Raw genomic sequence first — 19,041 nt, forward strand, 5'->3', positions numbered from 1 at the left:
ATGCAATATACACATACTACATATATACTACATTCATACAACATACATACATACTACAAACATACTACATACTACATACAACATACATACTACATACAATACATACATACTACATACATACATACTACATTCAAACTACATACATACTACATATATACTACATTCATACAACATACATACTACATACTACATACTTACTACATGCATACAACATACATACAACATGCTACAGACATACTACATACATACTACATATAACATACATACTACATACAATACATTCATACATTCATACAATACATACATACTACATATATACTACATTCATACAACATACATACATACTACATACTTACTACATACATACAACATACATACAACATGCTACAGACATACAACATACATACTACATACATATTGCATGCAACATACATACTACATACAATACATTCATACAATACATACATACTACATATATACTACATTCATACAACATACATACATACTACATTCATACAACATACATACATACTTACTACATACATACAACATACATACAACATGCTACAGGCATACAACATACATACTACATACATACTACATGCAACATACATACTACATACAATACATTCATACATTCATACAATATACACATACTACATATATACTACATTCATACAACATTCATACATAGTAGATACTAGATACATACTACATACATACAACATGCTACAGACATACAACATACATACTACATACATACTACATACAATACATTCCTACATTCATACAATACATACATATAGACATACAGTACATATAACATTGAGTACATACTCACCATCACTTGTCACTTTGTTCCCCGAAGCCAGTGTCATCTATGAAAAAATTGGAAAATAACAAACAAGCGATATACTCCTGATCCACGAGTGTCCCACGACGATTTCCTGCACTGCATCACTGAGAGGTTACTATCGTTCACTGGTCTCAATTTATGGCAAAAGCTGCGTGGGAACTTTCTCACACAGCAATGCCAAAAGTGAGAATATGGACTATTTTTTTTACAGTGGCGGAGGAATACAGTGCGGAAAGATACCTACCTCCCGTCATTGTATTCCTGGAGCCCCCTAGAGAGCGGTTGCATCAGCTGATGCTGCTGTTCTCCACGGGAGATCGGCGTGGGACACTCGTGGATTTCTGTGGATCAGAGAGTATATATGTTGTTTGTTATTTTCATATTTTTCTCACAGATGACACTGGCTTTGGGGATCAAAGTGACAAGTAATGGTGAGTATGTACTCTATGTTATATGTACTGTATGTCTATATGTATGTATTGTATGAATGTATGAATGTATTGTATGTAGTATGTATGTAATATGTATGTAGTTTGTAGTATGCATGTATGTATGTTGTATGAATGTAGTATATATGTAGTATGTAGTATGCATGTATGTATGTTGTATGAATGTAGCATATATGAAGTATGTATGTAGTATGTATGTATGTTGTATGAATTTTGTATATATGTAGTATGTATGTATGCTGTATGAATGTAGCATATATGTAGTATGTATGTATGTTGTATGAATGTAGTATGTATGTATGTAGTATGCATGTATGTATGTAGTATATATGTAATATGTATGTATGTTGTATGAATGTAGTATATATGAAGTATGTATGTGGTATGAATTTTGTATATATGTAATATGTATGTATTATGTAGTATGTATGTAGTATGTATATATGTTGTATCAATGTAGTATATATGTAGTATGTATGTATGTATGCTGTATGAATGTAGTATATATGTAGTATGTATGTATGTTGTATGAATTTTGTATAGATGTAGTATGTAGTATGCATGTATGTATGTTGTATGAATGTAGTATATATGTAGTATGTATGTTTGAATGTAGTATATATGAAGTATGTATGTAGTATGTATGTTGTATGAATTTTGTATATATGTAGTATGTATGTATTATGTACTATGTATGTATGCTGTATGAATGTAGTATGTATGTATGTATGTTGTATGAATGTAGTATATATGATGTATGTATGTTGTATGAATGTAGTATGTATGTAGTATGTATGTAGTATGTAGTATGTATGTATGTTGTATGAATGTTGTATATATGTAGTATGTATGTAGTATGTATTTAGTATGTATGTAGTATGTATGTTGTATGAATGTTGTATGTATGTAGTATGTATGTAGTATGTATGTATGTTGTATGAATGTAGTATATATGAAGTATGTATGTATGTTGTATGAATGTTGTATATATGTAGTATGTATGTAGTATGTATGTTTTTTTTTTTACATTCAACACATTAGCCGGATGATGGGTCTACTACTGGCCCATCATTGGCTAATGTGTCAATCACTGTCATTGTAGCAGGCATAGCCCAATGGGACTTGTAGTCCCATCGGATGATGCCTGCACACACACACTTTTTGGGTATCGGTCCGATCCAATCCGATATTTCTCTATGTCGGATGGTATCGCTCAACACTAATGGTGACCTGAGAAGAGACCAGTGGCAGAGGGGAGACTTTCAGTGGCCTGCGGAGAGTAAGCGATGAACCTACCAATCAGAGACTTGCGCTTTACTCCAATCCGGGGTCTCTCCCTGCCCACGGTCTTCCGGAGCTGTTACCGCTGTGCTTCAGCCTGTTGCGCCTGGTCCGCCGCCCCTAGCAGCCACTGCCACTTCAATCCAGCCCGCGGCTGCGGCCTGCCTGTTGCCGCCCCGCCTCAGTCCGCGACTGCGGCCTCTTCATCATCGGTCACAGTGGACATCACCCCGCTGCAGTCGGCAGTTGGGGCCTTCTCCCTGCCTACAAGGGAACTCTTCGCCTAGGCCGTGCACGTGGCCTGCCAATCGCCACTCCTGGGAACTGCGACACAACCCTGTTTGGAGACTGGAGTCTCATTAAACTCGCTCAGAAGCCGACTGAAACCTGACTGAAACAAAATTTGAGTCGGATGAAACTGGTCTGACTAGGGCAAAAAAAGTCGGCGTTTCGTCCGAAACCCGACCCCAATGCAAGTCAATGGGGAATAAAAGTCGGCATTGAGCGGATGACATTCATCCACTCAATACCGACTTTTATTCCCCATTGACTTACATTGGGGTCGGGTTTCAGACGAAACTCCAACTTTTTTTGCCCTTGTCAGACCAGTTTCATCCGACTCAAATTTTGTTTCAGTCGGGTTTCACGAAACCCGATCTGACCCAAGTCGCTCAACTCTATTAACGACGTAGTAATGAAGTGCTAATTTTTATATTTTTTTATTATTACAAACACTTATAAATATATTTTTTAAAATATTTTTTCGTCCACAAAGGAGAATTGAAAATGTGATCCTTTAATTTTAGAAAATGCACTATGCATTAACTTAACTATCAGTGTTTGCACTTGTTGCTGTGTAACTTCTTGCAGCTGGCAATGACTAGAATGACAAAGAGGGAACTCCAGGGTCACAATCCTAGGGAACAGATAAGATTTTTTAAACCCTAATTGAAAGCAAATAATGCAATTGAGGTGTCTGGAAGCAATTAAAATCTTTTTCATATACTGTATTTGGTGCATATTTGGCATTTCAGCGTAACAAATAATGAGAGCTGAGATACACTGCTCAAAAAATAAAGTGAACACTTAAAGGGAATCTGTCACCCCATTTTTGCTTACAGCTGTAGATAAGCCCCTGATGGCGGTGGCCGCAGCTCATAGCGCAAAAATGGGGTGACAGATTCCCTTTAAACAATACATTGCAACTCCAAGTCAATCACACTTCTGTGAAATCAACCTGTCTAGTTTTGAAGCAGCACTGATTGTGAATCAATTTCTCCTGCTGTTGTGCAAATGGAACATACATGGTGGGCCATTTATATGGATACACCTAAATAAAATGGGAATGGTTGGTGATATCAACATCCTGTTTGTGGCACATTAGTATATAGGATGGAGAAACTTTCAAGATAGGTGAAGACCATGGCGGCCATTTTGAAGTCTGCCATTTTGGATCGATGATGTGACACATCAAACTTATTGAGAATTTCACAAGAAAAACAATGGTGTGCTTAGTTTTAACGTAACTTTATTCTTTCATGAGTTATTTACAAATTTATGACCACTTATAAAATGTGTTCAAAGTGCTGTCCATTGTGTTGAATTGACAATGCCATCCTCTTCTCCCACTCTTGACACACAATTAGCAACACCGCAGAAGAAATGTCTCAGGTTAGCCCAAAAGTTGCTCATGTAGTGCAGCTCATCCAGGATGGCACATCAATGCAAAATGTGGCATGAAGTGTAGCTGCACTGTCAGCACAGTGTTCAGAGCATGAAGCAGATACCAGGGACAAGCCAGTATAACAGGAGACATGGAGGGGGCCGTAGGAGGGCAACAACACAGCAACACAACAGCTACCTCCTCCTTTGTGCAAGGAGTAACAGTAGGAGCAGTGCCAGAGATCTGCAAAATGACCTCCAGCAGGCCACTAACATCCATGTGTCTGCTTAAACTGTAAAAACAGACTCCATGATGGTGGTATGAGGGCCCAACGTCCATAAGTGGCTGTTGTACTGTACACTATGCAGGTCAATTGGCATTTGCCAGAGAACACCAAGATTGGCAGATTCGACATTGTCACCCTGTTCTCTTTATGAATGAGAGCAGGTTCACAATGAGCACATGTGACAGACGACACATAGTCTGGAGATGCAGAGGAGAATATTCTTCTGCCTGCAAAATCCTCCAGCATAACTGATTTGGCAGTAGGTCAGTAATGGTGTGGGGAGGTTTATTTTGGAGGGCCACTCAGCCCTCCATGTGCTAGCCAGAGGTATCCTGACTGCCAGTAGGTACCAGGATGACATCTTCAGACCCATTGTTGAGTGGCCCTGGATTCTTTCTGATGCATGACAATGCTAGGCCTCATGTGGATGAAGTGTGTCAGCAGTTCCTGCATGATAAAGGCATTGATACTATGGACTGGCCTGCCTGTTCCCAGACCTGAATTCTATCGAGTACATCTTGGACATCATGTCTCGCTCCATTCACCAATCACAGACCATTGCACCACAGACTGTCCAGTAGTCGACCAATGCTTTAACTGAGGTCTGGGAGGAGATTCTCTCAGTAGACCACCCGGTGCCTCATCAGGAGCTTATCAGGCATTGTAGCAAGGTCATACAGACACATGGAGGCTACACACACTACTGAGCATCATTTTCTTGTCTTGAGGCATGTACACTGAAGTTGGATAATCCTGTATTTTAATTTTTCACTTTGATTTAAGGCCCTTTTACATTTAGCGATGCACCAGCGATCCGACGAGCGATCCGACCCGGTCAGGATCGCTGGTGCATTGCTAAATGATCGCTAGTGAGCTTTCACACAGAAAGACCTCACAGCAATGCAGCAGCGACGCAGCGCACGATACTCACCTTTCACACACAGCGATCCTGGCGTCCTCCCGCCCGCCTCCACGCGTCGCTCGTCGTCACAGCAGGAAGCCCCAGCAGGAAGCTGACGACGATAAATGGAGCCAGACATTCTCGCGCGATCAGCGATGGACAGCGGGGGAGCCGGCCATTGGTAAGTATCACACATAGCAATATCGCTAGCAATATCGCTATAACGTCACAAAATCGGTGACGTTTTAGCGATATTGCTAGCGATATTGCTTAGTCTAAAACCCCCTTAAGAGTATCATTCCAAATCCCGATCTCCATGGAATATTAAATTTGAGTTACAGTGATCATTTTTATGTTTTATTGTTCTCAACGCTTTCCACTATGTAATGAATAAAGATTTTCAACTGGAATATTTCATTCATTGATATCTAGTATGTGTAATTTTAGTGTTCCCTTTATTTTTTAGAGAAGTGTAGATTTCTGCTATACTTTATCGCAATATCAGGCATAAATTATATTAAATTAATTTGGCCATTAGTGGAAGATGTGATTACTGGTTTGCAAGACTGATTGATAAGGATGATTGAATGGGCATTCTGTATTTTCTAGATGTTTTACAAAACACATCATATTTATATGATTAAAGAGATAGTTTCCACTGAATTAAGTTGAAAATTGGTTTCATGTGAAATTTCTTCAAATTTTCAGTTTCATGAGAATTCAAACATTTTATTAAGATACAATTCTATGTTGGCATAAAAGTAAAGCTTATCAGCACTCTTTCTAACACTGCTGAAGCATCAGAGAGCATCACTTTGCATTGTCATGTAGGCCTCTTTTTAATGCCCTGCAGTCATGACATCTAGCAGAATATCATATCCTGTATAGTGTTGATCAGTAACTGGGTCATCTTAGATCATCATTTCCCTTGCATTTTAAGAGAAATTTCAAGTTTTCCAGTATTGAGACATATGCAAAATTATTCGCAGTGCGACAAATGTTTGGAGAAAATTCAAGGAAGTCAGCAAATTTGAATTTCAAGAGATCCACTCATTTCTAATGTCAATATTGTATGAATAAGTAGAAATGACATTTGGTCTTTCTATTTGTCTGTTGTCACGAAACAATCACTGACCTCAGGGAGACCAGTCAAAAAAAAAAACACTGCGGCAGCCGGCAAAGGCGCTCAATCAGTAAAATCCTAGGTGCATTGCTCCCTGGGAAATACGAATATGCAAATAAAGTCCGAGGAGCCTCATTTAAGAGTCTCAAACATGGGACTAGCCAGATCTTCCTCCAGGGAAGGACCCAGCCAAGGAGTGGCTCCTTTCGGAAACCACCATTACCACCATATTAAGTGGCCCTTTAAGTCAATATCCAGCTCTTGATGAGCACCACAGTCACATGCAGGAGAGTCAGATTTTCCCCACTATGCATAAGATCTGCACAGACACCAAGTTCGTTCTGATTCGATTCAGAGTAACCCAGGTTTTCCTTGGTAGATTGAAGCCTGGTGGTGTTTTTCGGAACTGAGTTAACATTTGAAGCTCACCATCTACTGCACTGACCCAAAGTTCTCGCCATATCTCTTCTAAATTGAAATCATGTTCTTACAGGATAATTGCGATTCAGATGGTTGGGTGTCTTGATTTCAGTCGCTGTATTTGAACATCTTGGATATTTTGATGTATTGGGAGATTTTCATTATTCAGTACTTTAGAGTATTCTTTAAGTAAGAGCTTTTGTCTTCTCAGTTTTGCAGGTGCAATATGGCTCAAGACAGGTAACCAGTGGACGGGCATAGGTCTGATGGCACCAGATATTATGTGCATAGAATTGTTCAGCTGGGTGTCGATTGCATTCACATGACAACTATTCAACCATACAGGAGCACAATATTCTGTGGCAGAGTACACCAAAGCAAGGGTAGACGTTCTCAAGACAGGTGTTGAAGAACCCCAGAAGGATCCACAGAGTTTCTGAATAATATTATTCCGTGCTTTCAGTTTCTGTGCTGTCTTATGCAAGTGAGATTTTAAGTTATAGTTATATTATAAATAAACACAGCATGAATAAAGTCCTTTATTTGAAATAAAAAACCACATTTGTACTTTTTATTTAAAAATAACAAACACAGTTACATGCACCTAACGTCCATTCCATTGAAGCTATCGTCTCCTGTAAAAAGCAGAAAATAATAAACAGCAAAAAATACTCAAAAAGTCTTGTGGCGCAGCGCTGAGCTTAGTGAGTACACCATAGTTCACCATGAAACTTTTTCTCACTGTGCTAGCCGTGATCTCATCGAGGTCATCGTAGTTCAGGGTCCAGGCTGGGAACGCAGCCACAGTGACCTATGGTAACCTTGATGACATCACCGCTAGTCACTGATGCTGTGCTCTCAGCAGCTGATTCTCCAGTGGACTTCTGCCTTGACAGTTACATCTTGGTACCATGGAGGTTGAAAACTATTTATCACAAACATGGATTATGGCATGGGACAAAATGATGAGCAGGTGAGGGATATGGTTGTTTATTATTTTTGTTTTAATACATGAGACAATGACTTCAATGGAATGGGCGTTAGGTGAGTAAAGCTGTGTTTGATGTTTTTAAATAAAAAAGAAAACGTGTATTTTGTTTTTATTTTAAATAATTATTTACAATGTGATGATAGGATTAGTAATGGATAGGTGTCTTACAGATGCCTCTCCATTATTAAGCTGTGGACTTTATGACATCTGGATATCAATGAGTGATTGCTGAGATGCTAAAGAGTTGTGCAGGTTGTTTGAAGTTCAAATTTACTAGTTCTGACAATTTTTTTTCCAAAAATTTGATTTGCAGTGAATAAATCAAATTGCAATGCTGAAAAGCCGATAAGTGACCGGAAAATTTGAGCAGAACAAATCGAGTATTTCTGGGAACATATTGCACCCATTTTAGCTCTTTAATGCAACACAGCCTTAATTAAGTCCAAGTGACTTCAGCCAATCTGACTAAATGTCCAGTGTTATTCGAAAGCATTATTTGGGTGATGGGTATAGGTCTAAAATAACAACAAAGAAGTGTGCAAAAAAATAAAAAATAAAAAAAACTATACCATGCACATATGGGAAATATGCATGTGAAGACTTCCGGGGCATAGACCGCACAGGAAAATACCGGCGCTTGCGCAGTAGCGATTATATGCTTCGCCCACAGTTGGTCAAAGCATACTGTGCATGCTCCGGTGGCCTTTACAATGCGCAAGCGTGGAAACCAACATTATCTGTGCTATTCACAGATGAAGATTACGTGCAGCAAGCCGAGGAGGGGAGGAGAAGGCGACTAAGCCACGCCTATTGGACCAGACCACGGTGATTTGCATACATCCCCAACAAGATAACGAAGGTATTTATGCCTCAAAGGTGCAGGGTCGGGGGAGTCAAAAGCCCTAATAGAATCCTTATGGGACGCACAATTGGGTGATATCTTTACATGATATCACTAAATATGGGTGACAGATTCCCTTTAAGCCTTTTTGCTATGCCTGTATTTAATGAGCTGCGTGCTCTGACATCATATGCCTGTGTTGGAAAATCCTAAATATGGCACTACTTGGCATGCTCTCATCATTTATACTGACTGCAATAGTCCACCCTGATTGGCAGGGTAAGACAATGTGATGTGATAGCTGTAGGGAAATATAAAGAAGCTTACTCAGTGGATCTTCAGCAATGTATGAAATGCCGCCAAGCATTTTTGTTTAAGTGAATCGCAGAGTATTTGAATTTTAAGGGGCCTGTGAATTTCAAGAAATTTATATTGATTCGAGTTGATCCTCCATGGATTGCTCTGCTCATCTCTAGATCTGACTCTTTAATATATCTTGAGATCAACACCTCTAGTCTGTTTCTGGATAACAAAGACAAGGCTTAGTCTGCTAAGCTCTCAGGATTTGAACCTCATTCAACACAGATGACTAATAATGGACACTTTTTATTTATTTACTATAAAAGGGACAAGCAAATGGATTATTATTCAGATTATATTACAAGCTAACTTAGTTATACTGTATATTGGCAAAAGTTTACACCAAACATGTTTCATCACACTAATACACATTTGAATGAAACCATGACTGTATTACATGCTCCACACTTTTACAGACACATGTTAGCCAGCCACGTTAATAATATTATTTTGGCTTACATTTGTCTGCTATTTGTCAAGATGTTTTAATTTCAACTGTAAAGAAAACATTACTTATATATGCTTTTGAAAAAATGGTGCCCAGAAAAGTGCATTTTTTTACTGGAGGTTAAGGAAATGAGCCATGACAATTTTAAACATAGGTAGGGCTGCCATCAGGGCATTACTGCCCTTGCTGCTGTATGGGACTTGGTGAGCAGTAGTAAACAGCTGGGGCCTGGACCCAGTCTGGGCTCCCTCTCTTGTGCTTCTGCTCACCGGGCCCCATCGTGCAATAAAGTGCTGTGCGATGCAGCATACACCTTAGCACTGGGAGCTTTCTTGAAGCTCCATGGCTGGTTTACCTGGATGGCTGTGCAGCTCCAGTTCCATCCTCCTTCACTGGACTTCTGGTCAGGTGACAACTGTGCGTACTCAATGACATCATTGTGTACGCACTGACAAGTGGGAGGGAGACTGCAAATGGTGAAATGGGGGACTGACAATGATGAAGTTGGGGAGGGAGAGAGCAAATGATGAAGTGAGGGGGAAGGGTACTACAAATGATGAAGTGGGGGGACTGCAAATGATGAAGTGGCGGAGGGGGCTGCAAATTAAGAAGGGGAGGGGGATTGCAAATGATAAAGTGAGGGAGGAGGGGGACTGCAAATGATTAAGTGAGAGACTGCAAATGATAAACTGGGAAAGGGGACTGCAAATTATGTGATGAGGGTAGGGAGATGGCAAATGATGAAGTGAGTGGGTGGAGGGTGACTACACATGATGAAGTGAGTGGGGGAGGGGGACAGCAAATAATGAAATTATTGAGGCGAGGGGGACTGCAATTGATAAAGTGAGTGGGCAGGGGACTGCAAATGATGAAGGGAGTGGAGGGAGGGGAACCACAAGTGATGAAGTAAGAGGGTACAGCAAATGATGAAGTGGGGGGAAGGGGGACTGCAGATGATGAATTAAGGGTGGTGGACAGGGAACAGCAATTGATTTGAATGGGGGGTGGGGAGAGAAAATGATGATTAGAAGGTGGGGGTGGGATGAACATGAGCAAATGATTAACTGGAGGAGAGCAAATAATGATGAATTTTGAGGGTGGGGTGAACAAATGATATATTGAATGTGGGGGAGAGTAGTTGATAATGAATTGAGGTTGGGGAGGGAGAGAGAAAGCGAGGACATGACATAATGAACTGGGGAGGAAGCTGCAGGTATATATTATGAATCAGGGGAGCGTGAGGCACAGAGTGGGGGGGGTGTTGAGGATGGAGTGACTGGTATTGAATTAAAGGAAAGAGTACAGGTGCTAATTAATTTATATATTTGTTAGGTGGGGAAAGTGACTATTTATAGTTAATGGGGGTGCAGTGGTGGATTACAATTTATATTTGGAATGGTGAGTTGCATAATAAAGGATTACATATTAATGGTGGGTCCACATCTGTATTGTAGCTGTGTACTGTACAAGAAAGAGAAAAAGTGGGGAATGCGCTCTGAAAGTGGTGCTCTAGGTAACTGTGTTATTTTATGCAGAGACAAGTCTAAGCTGGAAGACGTGATGACGGTCTGCGCTGGAAAAAAAAGCAAAGGACCTCAGCTAAGAACATCACTGATGAGTCATTGACTCTATACACTGTATACTATATATAGAGCTCCTGTGTATAATATCACTAGTGATCACTGAAATATAGTATAATTTCACCCTTGATCACTGTATTACCAGTACATTGACACTATATACAGAGCTCCTGTGTGCAATGTCACCAGTGATAATAATAATAATAATAAATTTTATTTTTATAGCGCCGACATATTCCACAGCACTTTACATTTCAGAGGGGATTTGTACAGACAATAGACATTACAGCATAACAATAATCACATACAGTAGATTATAACAAATACCAAGAGGAAAGAGGGCGGCCCTGCTCGCAAGCTTACAGTCTATGAGGAAAGAGGTAGACACGAAAGGTGGGTGGTAACAGTTGCCCTGATTGTATGGACCAGCCATAATGTTAAGTGTGTGACAGTACGGACACAGAGGGCTAATGGATGCATAAAGCATGTGGGAACATGATGCGGGAAATCTGGTTATGGTAAAACTTTTGGCTGTGCCACACAGGGATAGATTAGGTTAATGTGTTGAGGCGATAGGCCAGTCTGAATAAATGCGTTTTCAGGGCACGCTTAAAATTGTGGGGATTGGGGACTAATCGTATTGACCTGGGAAGTGCATTCCAAAGAATTGGCGCGGCACGTGTAAAGTCTTGGAGACGGGAGTGGGAGGTTCTGACTATTGAGGATGCTAACCTCAGGTCATCAGCAGAACGGAGGGCGCAGGTAGGGTGGTATACTGAAACAAGGGAGGAGCTGTAGGCTGGTGCTGAGCCATGGAGGGCTTTGTGGGTGAGGGTAATAAGTTTATACTGAATTCTGGAGTGGATGGGTAGCCAGTGGAATGACTGGCACAAGGTAGAGGCATCGGTGTAACGATTGGTGAGGAATATGATCCTGGCTGCAGCATTCAAGAGAGATTGGAGAGGGGAGAGTTTGGTAAGAGTGATCACTGTATTAACTGAATACTGTCTACTATAATCAGAGGTCCTGTGTATAATGTCACTGGTGATCACTGCATTATCTGTACACTCACACTATGTACGGTGCTCCTGTGTATAACTTCACTGGTGATCACTGTATTACCTGTACACCATACACTATATACAGAGCTTATGTGTATAATATCACTGGTGATCACTGGATTACCTGTACACTGACAGTATATATAGAGCTCCTGTGTATGAAGTCACTGGTGATCAATGTATTGACTGTACACTGACAGTATACAATGGGGGAAATAAGTATTTGATCCCTTGCTGATTTTGTAAGTTTGCCCACTGACAAAGATATGAACAATTTATAATTTTAAGGGTAGGTTTATTTTAACATTGAGAGAGAATATCAAAAATAAAATCCAGAAAATCACATTGTATAAATTATATAAATTTATTTGCATTTTGCAGTGAGAAATAGGTATTTTATCCCTCTGGCAAACAAGATGTAATACTTAGTAGCAAAACCCTTGTTGGCAAGCACAGCAGTTAGACATTTTTTGAAATTGATAATGAGGTTTGAGCACAGGTCAGGAGGAGTTTTGATCCACTCCACTTTGAAGATCATCTCTAAATCATTAAGATTTTGAGACTGTTGCTTGGCAACTCGGAGCTTCAACTTCCTCTATAAGTTTTCTATAGGATTAAGGTCTAAAGACTGGCTATTCCACTCCATGATCTTAAAGTGCTTCTTTTTGAGACACTCCTTTGCTGCCTTGGCTGTATGTTTTGGGTCATTGTCTGGCTGGAAGACCCATCCAAAACCCATTTTTAATGTCTTGGTGGAGGGAAGGGGGATGTCACTTGAGATTTTACGGTACATGGTTCCATCCATGCTCCCATTGATGCAGTGAAGTAGTCCTGTGCCCTTAGCAGAGAAATACCCCCAAAACATAATGGTTCCACCTCCATGGTTCTTTGGGTCATAGACTTCATTTCTCTTCCTCCAAACACGGCGAGTTGAGTTAATTAATGTCAAAGAGCTCAATTTTTGTCTCATCTGACCACTGCACCTTCTCTCCTTCTCCCAATCACTAATAGAATCATCCAAGTGTTCATTGGAAAACTTCAGACGGGCCTGCACATGTGCCTTCTTCAGCAGGGGGACCTTGCTGGCACTGCAGGATATTAAACCTTTTCGACATAATGTATTACCAATAGTGTTGAGCATTCCGATACCGCAAGTATCGGGTATCGGCCGATACTTGCTGTATCGGAATTCCGATACCGACTTCCGATATTTTTTCAATATCGGAATTCGGCATCGGAATCGGAAGTTCAAAGTTGATTGACAGACTGACGTCATCATGATGCGCGGTGTGTGCGCATCATGATGCGCCGTCATTTCGGGCCTTCCGGGGGTCTCTGCCGGCCTGCCGGGGGGCTGTGTGGACTGCCCGGGGTCTGTACCGGCCTGCCGGGGGGCTGTGCCGGCCTGCCGGTGGTCTGTGCACCCTGTGGGGGTCTGTGCCGGCCTGCCGGGGGGCTGTGCCGGCCTGCCGGGGGGCTGTGCAGGCTCCGGGGGGCTGTGCCGGCCTGCCGGGGGGCTGTGCCGGCCTGCCGGTGGTCTGTGCAGGCTTCGGGGGTCTGTGCAGGCATCGTCCGATGGGACTACAAGTCCCATCGGGCGATGCCTGCTACCATGACAGTGATTGACACATTAGCCAATGATGGGACAGTAGTAGTCCCATCATCCGGCTAATGTGTTAAATGTAAAAAAAAAAAAAAAAAAAAATTACATGCTACATACATACAACATGCATACTACATACATGCTACATTCATACTACATACTACATACATGCTACATTCATACTACATAAATACTACATGCAACATACATACTACATATATACTATATACATACTACATATATACTACATGCATGCTACATACATACTAAATGCTACATACTACATACATACTACATGCATGCTACATACATACTACATGCTACATACTACATACATACTACATGCATGCTACATACATACTACATGCTACATACATACTACATATATACTACATGCATGCTACATACATACTGCATGCTACATACATACTACATATATACTACATGCATGCTACATACATACTACATGCTACATACATACCACATATATACTACATGCATGCTACATACATACTACATGCTACATACATACCACATACATACTACATGCATGCTACATGCTACATACATACTACATATATACTACATGCATGCTACATGCATACTACATATATACTACATGCATGCTACATACATACTGCATGCTACATGCATGCTACATACATACTGCATGCTACATGCATGCTACATACATACTACATACATACTACATACATACCACATATATACTACATACATACAATACATTCATACAATACATACATAGACATACAGTACATATAACATAGAGTAACATACTTACCAATACTTGTCACATTGTTCCCCGAAGCCATTGTCGTCTACGGAATAAATATTAACATAACAAACCACAAAAATACTCACCCACGATCCGAAGCAGTCCACGAGTGTGTCCCACGACGATCTTGGGTAGAGAACTGCAGCATCAGATGATGCTGCCGTTCTCTACGGGCTGCAGGAATCCAATGACGGAAGGTAGGTATCCTTCCGCACTGTATTCCTCCGCCACTTAAAAAAAAAAAAGTCCCTAGTCTCACTTTATGCCATTGCTGCGTGGGAAATTCCCACACAGCAATGGCATAAAGTGAGACTAGGGACTTTTTTTTTTTTTAAGTGGCGGAGGAATACAGTGCGGAAGGATACCTACCTTCCGTCATTGGATTCCTGCAGCCCGTAGAGAACGGCAGCATCATCTGATGCTGCAGTTCTCTACCCAAGATCGTCGTGGGACACACTCGTGGACTGCTTCGGATCGTGGGTGAGTATTTTTGTGGTTTGTTATGTTAATATTTATTCCGTAGACGACAATGGCTTCGGGGAACAATGTGACAAGTATTGGTAAGTATGTTACTCTATGTTATATGTACTGTATGTCTATGTATGTATTGTATGAATGTATTGTATGTATGTAGTATATATGTGGTATGTATGTAGTATGTATGTAGTATGTATGTAGCATGCATGTAGCATGCAGTATGTATGTAGCATGCATGTAGTATATATGTAGTATGTATGTAGCATGCATGTAGTATATATGTAGTATGTATGTAGCATGTAGCATGCATGTAGTATGTATGTGGTATGTATGTAGCATGTAGTATGTATGTAGCATGCATGTAGTATATATGTGGTATGTATGTAGCATGTAGTATGTATGTAGCATGCATGTAGTATATATGTAGTATGTATGTAGCATGTAGTATGTATGTAGCATGTAGTATGTATGTAGCATGCATGTAGTATATATGTGGTATGTATGTAGCATGTAGTATGTATGTAGCATGCATGTAGTATATATGTAGTATGTATGTAGCATGCAGTATGTATGTAGCATGCATGTAGTATATATGTAGTATGTATGTAGCATGTAGTATGTATGTAGTATGTAGCATGTAGTATGTATGTAGCATGCATGTAGTATATATGTAGTATATATGTAGTATGTATGTTGCATGTAGTATTTATGTAGTATGAATGTAGCATGTATGTAGTATGTAGTATGAATGTAGCATGTATGTAGTATGCATGTTGTATGTATGTAGCATGTAATTTTTTTTTTTTTTTTTTTTTTTACATTTAACACATTAGCCGGATGATGGGACTACTACTGTCCCATCATTGGCTAATGTGTCAATCACTGTCATGGTAGCAGGCATCGCCCGATGGGACTTGTAGTCCCATCGGACGATGCCTGCACAGACCCCCGAAGCCTGCACAGACCACCGGCAGGCCGGCACAGCCCCCCGGCAGGCCGGCACAGCCCCCCGGCAGGCCGGCACAGCCCCCCGGAGCCTGCACAGCCCCCCGGCAGGCCGGCACAGCCCCCCGGCAGGCCAGCACAGCCCACCGGAGCCTGCACAGCCCCCCGGCAGGCCGGCACAGACCACCGGAGCCTGCACAGACCCCCTGGCAGGCCGGCACAGCCCCCCGAAAGGCCCGTACAGACCCCAGAGAGGCTGTACAAGGGCAGGAAAGGGTTTTTCTTATTCCGATACCGGAAGTCCCATAGACTTGAATGGGACTTCCGGTATCGGAATCGGCGATACCGATACTTTTTTTAAAGATCGGCCGATACCATCCGATACGATACTTTGAAGTATCGGACGGTATCGCTCAACTCTAATTACCAATGGTTTTCTTGGTGACTATGGTCTCAGCTGCCTTGAGATCAATAACAAGTTCCTCTGTATAGTTTTAGGCTGATCTCTCACCTTCCTCATGATCAAGGTTACCCCATGAGGTGAGATTTTGCATGGTACCCCAGATCGATGTCAAATGAAAGTCCTTTTGTATTTCTTCCATTTTCTTAGTATTGCACAAACAGTTGTCTCCTTTTCACCCAGCGTCTTATGTATAGTTTTACAGCCCATTCCAACTTTGTGCATTCTATTATCTTGTCCCTGACATCCGTATAAAGCTCTTTGGTCTTGTCCATTCGGTAAATAGTGAGAGAAAATATTTACGTTGCCACAAAAGTATTTTCAGCACTTTAGCAACGATAATAGTGGTGTATCATGAGCGTTTGGCATGTGTTTGATGAGGGGAGGGGGTTTGCAGAGCTCAGAGGCGCGGCGTTCTTGTAAACAGTAATTTTTTTTCCCTAACTTTATGTGTGCACATTGCGGCTAGCCAATCAAGACGCAAGAAACACCCACAATGTCCTGACACAATGGCTTGTGTCATTGGCTGCTGAAATCACATGTCCCTCTCCATATAAATAGCAGACACCTTGCTTTAGAGCCCTTTTGACACTGTAACAGCGAAGAGAGGCTGTTCCTGATGGTGGCACTGTTAGCATCAAGATTTTAGCTAGTTAGCTAGGCAGTTGTTTATCAGTCAAATAGTTTAGCTAGATCCTGTCCTGTCTGGCTGTGAAATTGACCTTCCATGCATATTTATTTTTTTTTCCCATTACTGAGCTTCACAGGCAAAGCCAGCAGGGAACATGTCCTGCAAGTATGTTGTGCACCACTTCTATTGTGCTCCATGCACAAGTATAGCATTCTATATCTTAATCTGCTGTATCCCACCTTGTCATTTAGTGCTGTTGTGATATGAAACTGTCTGCAGATCTAAGGCACATTAAAAAAAAATTATACTTTTTTCTGTTGCTGAATGTGATACAGTTTGCCGTATCTCACGTTGTCATTTTGTGGCAGTGATATGAACTTGTCTGCAGACCTAACGCGCATTAAAAGAATACAATTTTTTCTGTTGCAAAATGTGAAACAGCCCGCCGTATCCGACGTTGTCATTTTGTGACGGTGACATGAACCTGTCTGCAGAGCTAATGTGCATTAAAAAAATTATATTTTTTTCTGTTGCTGAATGTGATACAGCCTGCCGCAACCCACTTTGTCATTTTGTGGCATTAATATGAACCTGTCTGCAGACCACACGCGCATTAAGAAAATTAGAATTTTTTTTCTGTTGCTGAATGTGATACATCCAGCTGTATCCGACGTTGTCATCTTGTGGAGCTGATATGAACCTGTCTACAGACCTAACGTACATTAAAAAAAATTATAATTTTTTTCTGTTGCTTATTATGATACAGCCCGCAGTATCACATGTAATTTTATGGTGGTGATTAGAGTTGAGCGAAACGGGTCGGTCAAATTCATAAGTCGACGACTTTCGCTAAAGTCGGGTTTCATGAAACGAAACCCGACCATAGCATGAGGTCGGCCATGAGGTCGGCGACCAGAGCGCCAAAGTCGTGTTTCAAATGATGCTTCCAGCCAATGATGGAGGACGCACACTGTGGGCAACGCGATGACATAGGTAACGGTCACCACCATCTTTGAGAAGGGAATGCAAGTGATTGGCTTGCTTTGTGTGGCATCACAGGGGCTATAAAAGGGCGTGCACGCCGACCGCCATCTTACTTCTGCTGATCTTAGCATAGGGAGAGATGCTGCTGCTTGTTCTGAAGAGGGAGAGTGTTTAAGTGAAGGAAAAAAAACTGCTTCTGCTGGTAGCGATTTTCACTGTACAACACAACAGTTTGTGTGCAGTGACAGGGGAGGATATATTTTTTGTGCATCAGCTCTGTTGGATATTAGGCTGCCTTATAAGGCTCCCTGATAGCTGCATTGCTGTTTGCACACTGCTGTAAAAACTGCTTTTTTAAAAGCAAAAATACTTTTCTTCCTCTTTTCTGCACAGTTACCAAGCGTTCATTTTTCCACACTTTTGTGTGCAACAGTCCTGTTTATTAGGCTGCCTGCTGCCATACTTGGACTGAGAGCATCATTGCCAGCCTCCTAAAATCTCTAGGGAGATTAAAATTCTCCCCAATACTATATACACCTTGTACCTTGTCATACACCAGCCTATTTCAGCCTGTAAAATTGAGGTGTAATCTATAGTGGGCTTGAGCTAATTGTTCAGCCTCCTAAAATCTCTAGGGAGATTCAAATTCTCACCAATACTATATACACCTTGTACCTTGTCATACACCAGCCAATTTCAGCCTGTAAAATTGAGGTGTAATCTATAGTGGGCCTGAGAAAATAGTTCAGCCTCCTAAAATCTCTAGGGAGATTAAAATTCTCCCCAATACTTTATACACCTTGTACCTTGTCATACACCAGCCAATTTCAGCCTGTTAAATTGAGGTGTAGTCTATAGTGGGCTTGAGATAATAGTTCAGCCTCC

This window comes from Dendrobates tinctorius, unplaced genomic scaffold (genome assembly GCF_039654945.1).
Source record: "Dendrobates tinctorius isolate UK_male_01 unplaced genomic scaffold, ASM3965494v1 ptg000098l, whole genome shotgun sequence".
In the NCBI taxonomy this organism is placed as follows: Eukaryota; Metazoa; Chordata; class Amphibia; order Anura; family Dendrobatidae; genus Dendrobates; species Dendrobates tinctorius.